Raw genomic sequence first — 14971 nt, 5'->3', positions numbered from 1 at the left:
GGGTAAAAAGCCAAAAAGAGGGTATAACACGAAAAGAGATGGAAGACGAAGAGGTACAAGGAGAGTGAAATGAATGTACAATTTCTAGAAGGAGACATGGTTAAAGAATTAAGAGAAACCAAAAAAAAAACTCAGAAGATACATATAAATTATTAAGAATTAAAAGTAAAGTAATAGATAGTAGGGAGAGAGAAAGTGAAGAGTTGTCATCTGGTGGAGGAAGGTGGACACGGGACAAAAATAAAGGAAGGCATAGGTCATTGTTACAATTTCCTATATTAATAAAGGGTATGAAAAGGCAATATGTTCCAAGGGCCTCACAGGACCTCACAAGGGACCGTTTGGCAGTACTGACATACTAGGACCGAATGGCTCAGTCTCAGTCGGTAGAGCATGCGACTCTTAATCTCAGGGTCATGGGTGCGAGCCCCAAGTTGGGCGCCTGCGCTGCTCCTGTCAGGGGGCCTCTTTATCGGGGCCCTGGCTAGCAGGCCTAGTGCTGGGATCTTCTTGAGACGAATACAACTTCCTCACACTTCTATTTCTGAAGGGGTTCTCTGAAAAGAAGCGAGACGATGCTTCGCTGCTACGTGTTTGGTCATTAAGTTTTGCCACAATTTTGCACTTTAATTCCGAGTCAAACGGAGTGACGTGTCCGAGGAACATTTCACAGCAGGATGTGCCGCAATCCCATGCTGCACCAACATCCGTCTTTGTTGTGCAATTGGTTAGAGCGTTCGGCTGTTAACCGAAAGGTTGGTGGTTCGAGCCCACCCAGTGATCAAGGCTTTGTGGAGTGCAACAACCTGCTGTTTTCTGACCTCATCATGCTTTGGCCGCCAGCAAAGTGTACTGGGGTTAACTGTTTGAAGGTGCTCGCCACCAACACAGGGCCAAAGTGAGCGGGAAGCAGATTCCTCAAAAACCCAGAATATGTTACTGTGACCCCGATTCGAACCGGACTGCTGCGGCCACAACGCAGAGTACTAACCACTACACGATCACAGCGAGCTACCAGACAGGCGGGCAGGGGCATCTGCAAAGTGCTCGTCTCAAGGTGAAGCTTGGGTTTTTCGCTCCTAGAGAGAAAAATAAGCAGCTGCGCTCAATGCACTGCAAACGTAGTCAGCAGGTTTCAAAGCTGCGCGGGGAGAGCCCAATTGATTTCTAGTCCATCGCCTTAACCACTCGGCCACAACTACACGAGGGTGTTCAACTTCTTACGGTCGTTGCGACGCTGCTAATGCTACTGCTGTTCAGCAAGCTGGATAGCCAAAGCAGCAAAATTAGGAGGTGGGCCCTAAAGATGGCAGCCAATGCCCGAACAGGGACTTGAACCCTCAGATTAAAAATCTGATGCTCTACCGTTTGAGCTATCCGGGCTCGTTTAAGGGCTCGTGTGCATTCTTCTGGCATGCCTCCTCCAAAATGATGGCACCCAACAACAAGGGAGTCTCCACTTGACCGTTTGGCAGTACTGACAGACTAGGACTGAATGGGGGCGTGATGCCCGCCTAGCTCAATTGATAGAGCAAGAGACTCTTAATCTCAGGGTCGTGGGTGCAAGCCCCACATTGGGCGCCTGCGCTGCTCCTGTCAGGGGGCCTTTTTAACGGGGCCCTGGCTAGCAGGCCTAGTGCTGGGATCTTCTTGAGACAAATACAACTTCCTCACACTTCTATTTCCGAAGGGGTTCTCTGAAAAGAAGCGAGACGATGCTTCGCTGCTACGTGTTTGGTCATTAAATTTTGCCACAATTTTGCACTTTAATTCCGAGTCAAACGGAGCGACGTGTCCGAGGAAAATTTCACAGCAGTATGTGCCGCAATCCCATGCTGCGCCGACGTCCGTCTTTGTTGTGCAATAGGTTAGCGCGTTTGGCTGTTAACCGAAAGGTTGGTGGTTCGAGCCCACCCAGGAATCAAGGCTTTGTGGAGTGCAACAACCTGCTGTTTTCTGACCTCATCATGCTTTGGCCGCCAGCGAAGCTGACTCAACAGAGTTTTACTCTAAAACAATACGGGATTGCAAACACATGGAAGGAAAAGAAGCCATTGGCTTCCCACACTGGAAGTTAAACCCATGCCGCTTGCGTGAAACCAGTGATCCCAACTGTTTCCCAGAGCTAAAGAAACGGGGTAGCAACCCCACATTTTTAAGGCAACTCGGCAAGACTTTCCATTTCTCTGCACGTGTACTAGCTGTGAACAACAGAAAGAAGAACTAATATTTGTGAAGTATAATCCTTGTCAGTATAGTGGACAGTTTCTCCGCCTGTCACGCTTTTAAACCGTGCTGAGAGGGAGGTCCTCCCAGACCGAGCTGAGCTCTCCGGGCTTGTGTCGGTGCGTGCCAAGTTCTTCTGCCATGCCTCCTCCAAAAGGATTCCCCGGCGGGGAGGAAAGCCTTTCCTTTGCCGCTGTCCAATAGCTTAGAAGAGCTGGGCCTAAACATTCTAAAGAACAGCTAAAGAAGTGGGTGGCGTGGCTCTTTTTTAACAAATTGCAGTGCATTGGCTGCAATCGAACTGGGGTTAACTGTTGAAAGGTGCTCGCCACCAACACAGGGCCAAAGTGAGCGGGAAGCAGTTTCCTCAAAAACCCAGAATATGTTACTTTGACCCAGATTCGAATCGGAATGCTGCGGCCACAACGCAGAGTACTAACCACTACACGATCACAGCAAACTACCAGACAGGCGGGCAGGGGCATTTGCAAAGTGTTCGTTTCAAGGTGAAGCTTGGGTTTTTCGCTCCTAGAGAGAAAAATAATCAGCTGAGCTCAATGCACCGCAAACGTAGTCAGCAGGATTCGAACCTGCGCAGGGAGACCCCAATGGATTTCTAGTCCATCGCCTTAACCACTCGGCCAAAAACAGGGCAAAATGGACTGCTACAAGGGGGAAAGAAAGGGAAAAGAGAGGGGGAAGGGGGAAAGAAAGAAAGAAACAAAATGACTATATTATAGTTCTTGAATGCTCACAAAGGATTTAAGTAAAGGGTTTGATTGATTTTTGACTATACAATTTATAATAAAAACTTAAAATAAAAAATACTGATCTGACAAACACACCACACACTCTTGCCAGGACTTGCACCTGGATTCTTCCACCCAAAGGATGGATGTGTTACTATTACACCACAAGAGTTATGTCTTTCTTTTTTACAAACACTGCAAATTAACAAATTAACACGGCAAGTAAAAACAAAATGTTCACAGCACAACACACATAGCACAATATACATAACTGCAATATATAAAACGAAAAAAAATCAAAGAGCTTGTACATTCTCCCTCCACTGTGCAATCGAGAGGCCTGAGGCTGGACAATACCACCGGCCCTTCAGCTGAGTGTGGCCAGTTGTCTTATTTTTTGCCAGCCCACACTGCTTGCAGATATAGTGATAAATATCCTTTGCAAGTCGATTCCGTTGTGGTTCACCCCTAGCCACTCGCTCCTCATCCTCTTGGGCAGATTTCTGCCTTCTCCATGTGCGCTGCCTGGGTTGAGTAGAGAGACAAGTTTGTGGTGGCAGGTTATCAGGCGCCTGGAACTGGGGAAGTGGCCGGAACTGGGGAGGGGTCTGGAATTGGGGCGGGGATGGAATTGGGGTGGGGGATGGAATTGAGGATTGGGCATAAATTGGGTAGAATGAGGCACTGGAAGATCTGGTGGGTAGCTGGGAAAGGGTGGGTAGTACCCAGGGGGGAATGCAAAGTGTGGTGGGTATATGGGACATGCTGTGTAAGATCCAGGAGGAGAGGTGGGCAGTGGGCACCTATTGGAGACACGCTTACGAATAAAGGCCTCTCCCTCCTGATTTGCTGGCTCCACAAATACCATGGCCTCATGCCCATGCTGTGCAGGTACAGCTGGAAGTGTGCGCACTTCAGGAAGTGACTCTTTTGCCAAATATAATTATTTGGGCAGTTCAGTACCCTGCAGCAGCATGTCTATGTCCACACGTTTCTGTCTTCTTAGTAGCCTGCAAGAGAAACATTTATCATCTTAAGTTATACATTTTAATGGATTATAGCCCATTGTCTTTACCTAGTAAGCAAGAAGCATGTACATGAAGTACAATCTTGATATACTACTGTGATTAGTGGTGTAACGGTACGCATATTCGTACCGATCCGTCACGAGGAAAATTCCAAATGAAGTCATCATTCCTATGCCCTACTCCCTTCGAAGGGCAGAGCCCTTGGAGTTTACACTTTGGAGTAAACAGGGCATTTACGTGCCATTATGTAGACGTTTGGTATGCACTTGGCAAAGGAAGCGACGTAATTACCTCATTATCTTCAGCTGGCATGTTCCCGTGAGAATGAAGCATTGTGTCCGTCAGCAGATGTCGTTGTTTTAATGGCATAACTTAAGCATAAAAGCTAACTCTTTGCAAATAAACAATACATTTTTAAAATGTTTATATATATATTAGTGTTTATATTTTATTATAGAATATTTTAAATACTTTTTAAAATATAAAATGTATGTTTAATTGCAAATGCGTAAGTTATGCCATTAAAATAGCGACATCTGCTGACGGACACAATGCTTCGTTTTCACGTGAACATGCCAGCTGAAGATAATGAGGAAATTATGTCGCTTCCTTTGCCAAGTGCATACCAAACGTCTACATAATGGGACGCAAATGCCCTGTTCACTCCAAAATCTAAATTCCATGGCTCTGCCCTTCGAAGGGAGTAGGCCATAGGAATGATGACTATATTTGGAATGTTGCCTGTGACGGTTCGGTATGAATACACGTACCGTTACACCCCTAACTGTGATTGTATAAAAGTACTGCATAAAAGAAAACTCACCACGAGGAGACAGTAGTGGTGCTTATTGGGACCATAACCAGGTTAGTCTGTCCTAGAACCGCTCTGCTGTCCTCCAGCAGCTGTTTTAAGTGGCTGTACACCACCACAATAGATTGTGGTATTGGCAGAGTTTTTCCTTGTGTGTCCTTGGGCCTGTTTCGTGCTTGCTGACACTCTTTTAATAGCCGTAGGCAAACACATTCACATACCCTGTGCACTTCAGGGTTCTGAGCTGCCTGCCCATGAGTCATGAACAGTCTATGGAAAAGAAGGATGATATAATCTGGACTGTATACTGGGTTATAAACTAGTGAAGATCCAAATAGTCAAATTACCTCTCTGCGGCCTGCTGTCCTGGAGCAGAGCCACTCCGCTTCCTGGACGCTCTCCAAGGTCCTGGCAAAGTCTTCTTCTTAACTCTCTGGCTATATTTTGATGGCATCTTGTCCATGGCATGCAGAGCCATGTACAGCTGGACTATGTTGGCCTCCTCTTGTGATGACAAGGCAGTGATAGTTCTGTTTAGGCCAACCAGGTAGGCTGCCAGGGCATCAACTGCCTCCCAGCCAGAGACACCTCTGGAATCACGCTGTTTACTCTGAAAATTGAGAAAAAATGCCAACCACAGTCCAATAAATATATAGTGTTGTAGTAATTATTTTGCATTCTACTTTCATGTATTTTAATTTTACAAACAGTTGAGAATAGGTGTTTTGCACTGCACCAGATACATTTTTTTAAGTAAAAGATAGAACAGGATAGCAACATTACCTGGCCTGATGTGCTAGGACTTGCAGTGTCATTCTCCTCTTCCTCAGTGACCTCCTCATCAGGGGAATTTGGTTCCAGTGTCACCCACCTGACAGCTGGCCTCCACGACAGCTACTTGAGGGTCAGAGTCATCAGCCCTAAGGTCAGCTGCATGGCACACAGTCGTTTCAATTTCATCTTCGGGCTCCTCTGGGGAGACTTCAGGCATGTCATGGTGGTGTGCAATCAACTGGTCGCCTCTATTGGACTGGGCCAACAGGTACTCCACTGCAATGTGCTCCCCTGAAATAATTTAGTAAATAGTATATTAATAATAATAATCATAATAAAGACATTGCTAATGGGGAGAGGACACACACACAGGAGATAGAGAAGAATATTCCAATGCTCAGCATTGCTGAGAGATATCTTACCAGTGGGTTTTCCCGGAGGGGTGAATTCTGGCATCAAAGCCTGACCAAGGACCCATTGGCTCATGTTGTTTAAATGAGACATTAAACAGACATCGAATGTCCTGAGTGTTGAGGCCCCCACCACAGATACAGCTTCTTTTGCCCGGCTCATGTTCCACCTTGAGGCCCCCTCTAACATGTACATTTGTGTGTGCATGGCATTGCATCTCCATCCTAAGAATGAAAATGCACAAATTCAGTCAGCAATTATTTTAAACTGAGGACATACAAATTTAATGACAGTTATAGAACAGTAAAAGTAAATTTCATGAAAACAAGCCAAATCCAGTTAGTACCCAGGGTTCTACTTCTATAATGCTGACAACAATAGCAATCTTTTGAACTAAAATATCTATAGAACACACTGCAATTTAACATTTAGAATTTACCAGGAATGAAGGCACACTGGTGGCGGTGAAAACTCTCCAGCGAGGATGACCCCCTGCCACACCTAAGCACGTTTAGGACTTTGCCACCTTTCTGGAGTGTCCCCGTCTTTGTGTACAACTCTACATGTGGAGGGTCCTGGATGCACTCAAGGTGTTTTTGTTGCATCTACCAGACATGGTGCATGCTGTCAGGGTTAACCAGGCGAAGCCCTGTAGTGTCAGTTAGCTCCCACACTGATTCCAGCAGCCCTGAAATCATGGTCCGGACCTCCTCAGCCTTGCGCGTCCGTCTCCTACAGTGCTTTGCCAGTTCACCTGGGCTGATGCTGGCTATGAGCTGTACCTCAGTGGGAGCCTGTCCACCATGGCTGCTCTTCCACTCCCCTCTTTTGGCTGCCTTAAATTCTTCCAAATCCTCTTGATCCCACTCAAAGATACAGGAGGAAAGTTTTGAACAAAAGGCACCATAGAGAGGGTGGTGCTCTGTAGTAAGACCACAGTTGAATCTTCTCGTAAAATGGAAGATATCTAGCCTTACAATGAACTTCCATGGTCGAAAAAGATTTAGCACCGCAGGTGCACCTGGCAATCAAAAAGCATGCATTTGATTTAATTTCAACAAAGTTTCCAGTCATTATAGTTTAATTATTGCAATTACATTCCAATGACTGTAATAATAATAATTACCATCATCAATAGGAAAAGGGAAACTTTTATATTAACTTTTGTAAAATATATTGCAATGCATGTTTGATAAAGTAGTCATTTGAAAATCCCACCTGACTGACTACAGCAATCCCGGTCAACATAGATGACCTCAGGCTCTGGCTCGCCAGCATTCTGGTAGCTTCTGACGACGCCCTGGCACAGCTCCTCCAGTCCTGCGCCTTCACCTGTTGTCAAAACACTGTTCAAAACCTGGCCGAGTTCATTGCCAATATTGGTCATCCATGAAGCTGTGTCCCCAATGCCACCAGCCAGCTTTTTGGTGATCTGAAAAACAAACACAAGGAAACAAAGACATTCTGACAGGGTTAATTTTACATTTTCTTCTTATTGCTATGGTGCATTACAACATATATAACACAAATGCACAGTTTTTCATCATTATGATGAAATTATGTCTATTCCAATTACTTAACATGGATGGTTGAAAATAAACTTCATGCTCAGCCTCTCAGTACAACTTTCATGTATTGTACCTTCTTAGTAGAATCCATCTTTAGAATTCTGCCATAGGTGGAGGTTATCACCCCCTTCATCTCGTCAAGATGGCTGAGGATGTTGTTGGAGTGGACAGTCTCAAACCACTGGACAAGTGGAAGTGGCCTGAATGGTGCAGGTGAAGAAAAGGCAGGTGCCGTTGCAGATTGGACCAGGGCAAACTTTCTCAAATGATGCTCACAGTCAGAGAGGTACTGGATGGTTCGTCGTGCCCACTCCTCACTGTGGACTTCCTCTACTGCTGACTGGAGATAGGAGGAACTGTTGCCACTGGTCCTTGGCCTGAGGAAGGTCACACATTTCCTGTCCAGGGCTAGCTGAGTGGTCAGCATTGCTGGAAACAGGGCCCTGTGTGCCACATCCAGTTGTGAAAGGATGTCCTGGCTCCATGGGCATACTGGCAACTTGCATGCACTGCAGCGTGGATAGTCCCCACCAACCAGATAGTAGCGGTTATCCATGTCTATCACCTCCCTGACCTTCGGGTAGATCCCTGAATGGTGCATCTTCTGGCCACACTGTGGACATTTAAGAGGAATGCCCCACATCCTCATTGGTGCCCAGTAGAACATCCTCTGTCGGAAGTACCACCCGGGCTCAGGTGGAGATGGCTTGGGCTGCATAGGTGGATAAAACCAGTTTGCCGGGATCTTCTGCCTCAGCTGCCCTGTGGACTCATAGAGGCACTTGGCAATCCACACCCAATCTGCTGGCTGGAGGACTCTCTTGAACTGACTGGGAAGAAAGCTCTCCCAATCAGTAACAGCCTGAGGTAGAGATGGTATGGGATGCTGTGAGGGTGCTGGACGTGAGGATGGAGTGGGCTGTGGAGATGGAGAGCGCTGTGGAGGTGGTGGTGAGGGCCGTGGAGCTGCAGAGTGGCATGGGGATGGAGATGGCCACAGGGATGGAGTGCTGAGCACGGCAAGTGCTGAGGAGGTGGCAGCAGCTGTGGAGATGGTGTGGGATTTTTTGAAGGGTGGACACGTGGAGCCAATAGGGCCCCATAATGGCTGGACTCAATGTGTTGGAGGAGTCCAACAACACCCTGGACCCGGGCCCCACAGCTGTCACAGCTCTCTTCAACGTGGTGGTCAGAGAGGTGCTCTGAGAACTTCTCTGCCTCCACAAACACTCTACACAAAGAACACTTCACCCCCTGTTCTCCCTGTGATGTCCCTGCCTCCTCTGAGCTGCTGCCTGCCTCTACGTTGGGCCCTGCCTCAATCAAGGCCTTATCTGTTGACTGGGAGAAAATGAATATTAGGAACAAAAGAAGATCATATTCATATTAAATAAATTCACCAATTATTCAGCAGAACTGTACGAGAATAGATCAGGGGATGGTCCATAAAATAGTCTATTACATGATACATGGACTTATAATTCCTTTGATATATATATAATACCTACCTTATGGAACCCACAAGTGCACGCTATGTGCCTGCCAAACAGGTCCACCTTATTCCCCCTTTGCAGGGGAAAGGCATCAATCCGCTCCAGTGCCTCCTTCCATTTTCTGCTTCCAGGTCTTTTGCCTGTACTGAATTGGAAAGTGCCCTGGGCGTACCTATGGCAGATGTCATTCCAATAGGCAGAGGATTTGCCTGTTTTGGTCATATCTAGAAAAAAAATTGTGGAACGAAGTAATATATTTATACTGCATTCTATAGTGCATTTCTTGGCATCAACGGTGTTATAATATAGCAACAGTAAAAGTAAAATGAACAAAAAGAAAGTTTTTTGGGATTAAACATCTGTTTACTGACAACATGCAGTTTAAACTCATAAACAATATAGTTAGTTAGCTTTTGATGTAAAATTGAACAAAATGATTTGTGATATCAAAAACGAGATATTTAACGAATATCTAGAATAATACATAACTCGGGTCACTTTAGTTATTCATCGAGGGGTTAACTAAAGTTAGTTAGCGAAAACTGATACACGTCAATGTAAAGTTAGCTTGCCTTGCAACGCAAACGTAGACCTCTTAAGTGTACCGAAACGAATAATCTTTATTCCAAATCACGAATTAATGTTTGAACAAATAGGTTAACACCAGTGTCACGTATTTGTAATTTGATTACCTTGAATGTCCGAATAGCAGATGTTCCGTAGCAGTAAGTTGTAGCAAACAGCATGAACGTCATGAAAAACTCAATCAACGGCGAGATTGGCGTGTCAACTCGATTGCTGATTGCCTCTTACCTCTTGGTAGGAATTGATTGGCTCTTTCCTCTTGGTAGGAATTGATTGGCTCGTTTGCCCCATCTGTTCGAATTTTTCGGATTTGCGTAAGGACCTGTTCAGATTTAGTTAGGAGTTGTTCGCATATAGTTCGGACTTTTGTTCGGAAGTGTTCCGACCTCGTTCGGAAGTATTCAGATGTTGTTAGGAAGTGTTTAGCCGGCCGATCGCTGGAGGGTACGGCCACGACTACAACAGGTTCAGTGCCCTCTGGGCTTAACTCGTGCGCAAAGAGGGACGAGCCGGCAGCGTAACGGGCGATGTAATGGAGACGTCAAAACGGAACAGGCAGGATCACATCAACGACACAAACACAGCACGTGGCGTCCTGCCGTGACCCGGATTCGAACGGGGTTGCTGGGCCACAACGCAGAGTATTAACCACTATACGATCACGGCAAGCCACCAGCCCTCCACAAAGCTGCGCTAGCAGGACTTCTTGACTACATCTGCAGGGAGGGGATTGGCAGGTTTTGCTGAGGTCTCAAGGAATTTCTGGTGCATGCGCTGAAGCAAAGCTCGATTAAACCCTGCTCAAAGCCCATATGTCGACTCCAACTCACGAGAAAACGTTTTTTTTCATTTCTTTTCAAAGAGGGCGGGGCCAGAACACTCACAAGGTAAAGGTGACTTTGCCATCGCCCGAACAGGGACTTGAACCGGACCCTCAGATTAAAAGTCTGATGCTCTACCGACTGAGCTATCCGGGCTCGTGAAGGTGTGCAACAAGTTCTTGGTGTAGGCCCTCAAGGGGGAGTGGGAGGTGTTCAGTACGGCAGGTGAGTGCAGGTTCATCCCTCATTGAGCACACCTGAACCAGCTAATGTGGCTCTGGAGGTAAATGAAAAACTACACTCCAAGCGAGCACAGATCCACTGGCAGCGGTGGGATTTGAACCCACGCCTCCGAAGAGACTGGAGCCTAAATCAGCGCCTAGACCGCTCGGCCACACTACCTCGAAAAGGCATCTTCTGCGGGCCGTTTCCACCATTGTGTTTGACATTAGGCCCCGACAACGTTTCCAGACAGTCAGTAATTTACAGGGTTCTGTCCGCTTAGGGTTCTGTGCACCTTTCTGATGCAGGGGCGTTCAGTCCTATCTCTGGAGGCGATGCCACCTGTAGATTGCAGATCATCAAGTACACCTGAACCGGATAATGTGGCTCTGGGAGTTGGCAGGTAAGTGAAAGTCAGACGTGTTTTAAAAACTGCCCTGACAGCTTTTCTTTGGTCTTTTTTTGCCCGTGATTTCCTTAAAGGTTCCTGCAAAGCAAACATTTGTAAATCACATTAAAGGTTATATGTACACATTGGTTTACGTTGAATGTGTACTATATTTATACACACACACACACACACACACACACACATATATATATAATAAACATACAGTGAAATAAAAGAAAAAACTTATTCTGAAGTCTCCAGAGAGTTTGCGAGATTTCTTGTGTTAAGATAGACCGTGGTTCACAGTCAGAACTGTTTGGTAATCCGATCGCGTGTGGGTTGCGCTGTCTTCGTCACAACACGGCGCACCGCAGAAACTCTAATAAGATTTTAAAAATATATTTTAGTGAGGCCCAGGAATAAGAGCTTGCTAACTTCTCAATGCTCGGTTATTCAACCCTGTCCCTGGAGGTGAGCCTAGCCGCAGTTGCATCCCCCTTATCGAGCCCCCCTGTACCGGCCCATTTGGCTCAGATGGTCTGCAGGTACATGAAAGTGAGATGCGAATTAAAGGCTGCCCTCACAGCTCAGCCTGTGCGCTAACTGGCAGATTGGCAGCGGTGGGATTTGAACCCACGCCTCCGAAGAGACTGGAGCCTTGAACGCCAGCTGCCGAAGGATCGTCCGGCAAAATGTTGAAGAATGTTGAACTCACAGCCAATCGCGTGGGAGCGCTTCAACATTTGCGGCCAATCGCGTTGCAGCGTTCAACATTCGTAGCCATTAGGGGGAGAGCGCTTCAAAATTTGCAGCCAATCGCCGAGCGGAAGTTCAACAGAGTGGCGGCCACTCTGTAACGTGGCCGCCTTATTTCAGAAAAAAAAACAGTCACGTTTACGGGTCTTGAACTCAGGACTCCCGCGGAGAAGCGAGTGGCTCTAACCACTAAACCAAGTGGTCACAATCAATCCAAACACTATATAATATAATACCCGTACACTTATAACCTTTAGAGGAAAAAAAAAAAATTTAAATTACAGTTGTTCAGGTGCCAGACAGGATGAATCCCGTCACAAAATCACAATATCCCGGATAGCAAACCACCAGTTACATTAATTTCCCCAAAGTNTGGCAGTGGAGACGGCAAGTGCTGAGGAGGTGGCGGCAGCTGTGGAGATGGTGTGGGATTTTTTGAAGGGTGGACACGTGGAGCCAATAGGGCCCCATAATGGCTGGACTCAATGTGTTGGAGGAGTCCAACAGCACCCTGGACCCGGGCCCCACAGCTGTTACAGCTCTCTTCAACGTGGTGGTCAGAGAGGTGCTCTGAGAACTTCTCTGCCTCCACAAACACTCTACACAAAGAACACTTCACCCCTTGTTCTCCCTGTGATGTCCCTGCCTCCTCTGAGCTGCTGCCTGCCTCTACGTTGAGCCCTGCCTCATTCAAGGCCTTATCTGTTGACTGGGAGAAAATGAATATTAGGAACAAAAGAAGATCATATTCATATTAAATAAATTCACCAATTATTCAGCAGAACTGTACGAGAATAGATCAGGGGATGGTCCATAAAATAGTCTATTACATGATACATGGACTTATAATTCCTTTGATATATATATAATACCTACCTTATGGAACCCACAAGTGCACGCTATGTGCCTGCCAAACAGGTCCACCTTATTCCCCCTTTGCAGTGGACAGGCATCAATCCGCTCCAGAGCCTCCTTCCATTTTCTGCTTCCAGGTCTTTTGCCTGTACTGAATTGGAAAGTGCCCTGGGCTTACATATGGCAGATGTCATTCCAGTAGGCAGAGGATTTGCCTGTTTTGGTCATATCTAGAAAAAAAATTGTGGAACGAAGTAATATATTTATACTGCATTCTATAGTGCATTTCTTGGCATCAACGGTGTTATAATATAGCAACAGTAAAAGTAAAATGAACAAAAATAAAGTTTTTTGGGATTAAACATCTGTTTTGACAACATGCAGTTTAAACTCATAAACAATATAGTTAGTTAGCTTTTGATGTAAAATTGAACAAAATGATTTGTGATATCAAAAACAAGATATTTAACAAATATCTAGAATAATACATAACTTGGGTCACTTTAGTTATTCATCGAGGGGTTAACTAAAGTTAGTTAGCGAAAACTGATACACGTCAATGTAAAGTTAGCTTGCCTTGCAACGCAAACGTAGACCTCTTAAGTGTACCGAAACGAATAATCTTTATTCCAAATCACGAATTAATGTTTGAACAAATAGGTTAACACCAGTGTCACGTATTTGTAATCTGATTACCTTGAATGTCCGAATAGCAGATGTTCCGTAGCAGTAAGTTGTAGCAAACAGCATGAACGTCATGAAAAACTCAATCAACGGCGAGATTGGCGTGTCAACTCGATTGCTGATTGGCTCTTTCCTCTTGGTAGGAATTGATTGGCTCTTTCCTCTTGGTAGGAATTGATTGGCTCGTTTGCCCCATCTGTTCGAATTTTTCAGATTTGCGTTAGGACCTGTTCAGATTTAGTTAGGAGTTGTTCGCATATCGTTCGGACTTTTGTTCGGAAGTATTCAGATGTTGTTAGGAAGTGTTTAGCCGGCCGATCGCTGGAGGGTACAGCCACGACTACAACAGGTTCAGTGCCCTCTGGGCTTAACTCGTGCAGCAAAGAGGGACGAGCCGGCAGCGTAACGGGCGATGTAATGGAGACGTCAAAACGGAACAGGCAGGATCACATCAACGACACAAACACAGCACGTGGCGTCCTGCCGTGACCCGGATTCGAACTGGGGTTGCTGTGGCCACAACGCAGAGTATTAACCACTATACGATCACGGCAAGCCACCAGCCCTACCACAAAGCTGCGCTAGCAGGACTTCTTGACTACATCTGCAGGGAGGGGATTGGCAGGTTTTGCTGAGGTCTCAAGGAATTTCTGGTGCATGCGCTGAAGCAAAGCTCGATTAAACCCTGCTCAAAGCCCATATGTCGACTCCAACTCACGAGAAAACGTTTTATTTTCATTTCTTTTCAAAGAGGGCGGGGCCAGAACAACTCACAAGGTAAAGGTGACTTTGCCATCGCCCGAACAGGGACTTGAACCAAGGACCCTCAGATTAAAAGTCTGATGCTCTACCGACTGAGCTATCCGGGCTCGTGAAGGTGTGCAACAAGTTCTTGGTGTAGGCCCTCAAGGGGGAGTGGGAGGTGTTCAGAACGGCAGGTGAGTGCAGGTTCATCCCTCATTGAGCACACCTGAACCAGCTAATGTGGCTCTGGAGGTAAATGAAAAACTACACTCCAAGCAGAGCACAGATCCACTGGCAGCGGTGGGATTTGAACCCACGCCTCCGAAGAGACTGGAGCCTAAATGCAGCGCCCTAGACCGCTCGGCCACACTACCTCGAAAAGGCATCTTCTGCGGGCCGTTTCCACCATTGTGTTTGACATTAGGCCCCGACAACGTTTCACAGACAGTCAGTAATTTACAGGGTTCTGTCCGCTTAGGGTTCTGTGCACCTTTCTGATGCAGGGGCGTTCAGTCCTATCTCTGGAGGCGATGCCACCTGTAGATTGCAGATCATCAAGTACACCTGAACCGGATAATGTGGCTCTGGGAGTTGGCAGGTAAGTGAAAGTCAGACGTGTTTTAAAAACTGCCCTGACAGCTTTTCTTTGGTCTTTTTTTGCCCGTGATTTCCTTAAAGGTTCCTGCAAAGCAAACATTTGTAAATCACATTAAAGGTTATATGTACACATTGGTTTACGTTGAATGTGTACTATATTTATACACACACACACACACACACACACACACATATATATATAATAAACATACAGTGAAATAAAAGAAAAAACGTATTCTGAAGTCTCCAGAGAGTT

General features: G+C 46.1%; 3 non-coding genes across 3 annotated transcripts; all 3 read right to left on the bottom strand.

Moving 5' to 3' along the window:
- Window positions 1-2795: 2795 nt before the first annotated feature.
- Window positions 2796-2875, bottom strand: trnas-aga (transfer RNA serine (anticodon AGA)). Its single transcript has one exon. It is a non-coding gene; the product is annotated as a tRNA-Ser (tRNA).
- A 7676-nt stretch (window positions 2876-10551) lies between these two features.
- trnak-uuu (transfer RNA lysine (anticodon UUU)) lies at window positions 10552-10622 on the bottom strand. The gene has a single exon. It is a non-coding gene; the product is annotated as a tRNA-Lys (tRNA).
- Window positions 10623-14170: 3548 nt separating this feature from the next.
- trnak-uuu (transfer RNA lysine (anticodon UUU)) lies at window positions 14171-14243 on the bottom strand. Its single transcript has one exon. It is a non-coding gene; the product is annotated as a tRNA-Lys (tRNA).
- Window positions 14244-14971: the final 728 nt, after the last annotated feature.

The sequence above is a fragment of the Triplophysa rosa genome, unplaced genomic scaffold, assembly GCF_024868665.1.
Source record: "Triplophysa rosa unplaced genomic scaffold, Trosa_1v2 scaffold1_ERROPOS769263, whole genome shotgun sequence".
Lineage (NCBI taxonomy): Eukaryota > Metazoa > Chordata > Actinopteri > Cypriniformes > Nemacheilidae > Triplophysa > Triplophysa rosa.
This window is presented reverse-complemented; position numbering and strand designations above follow the sequence as displayed.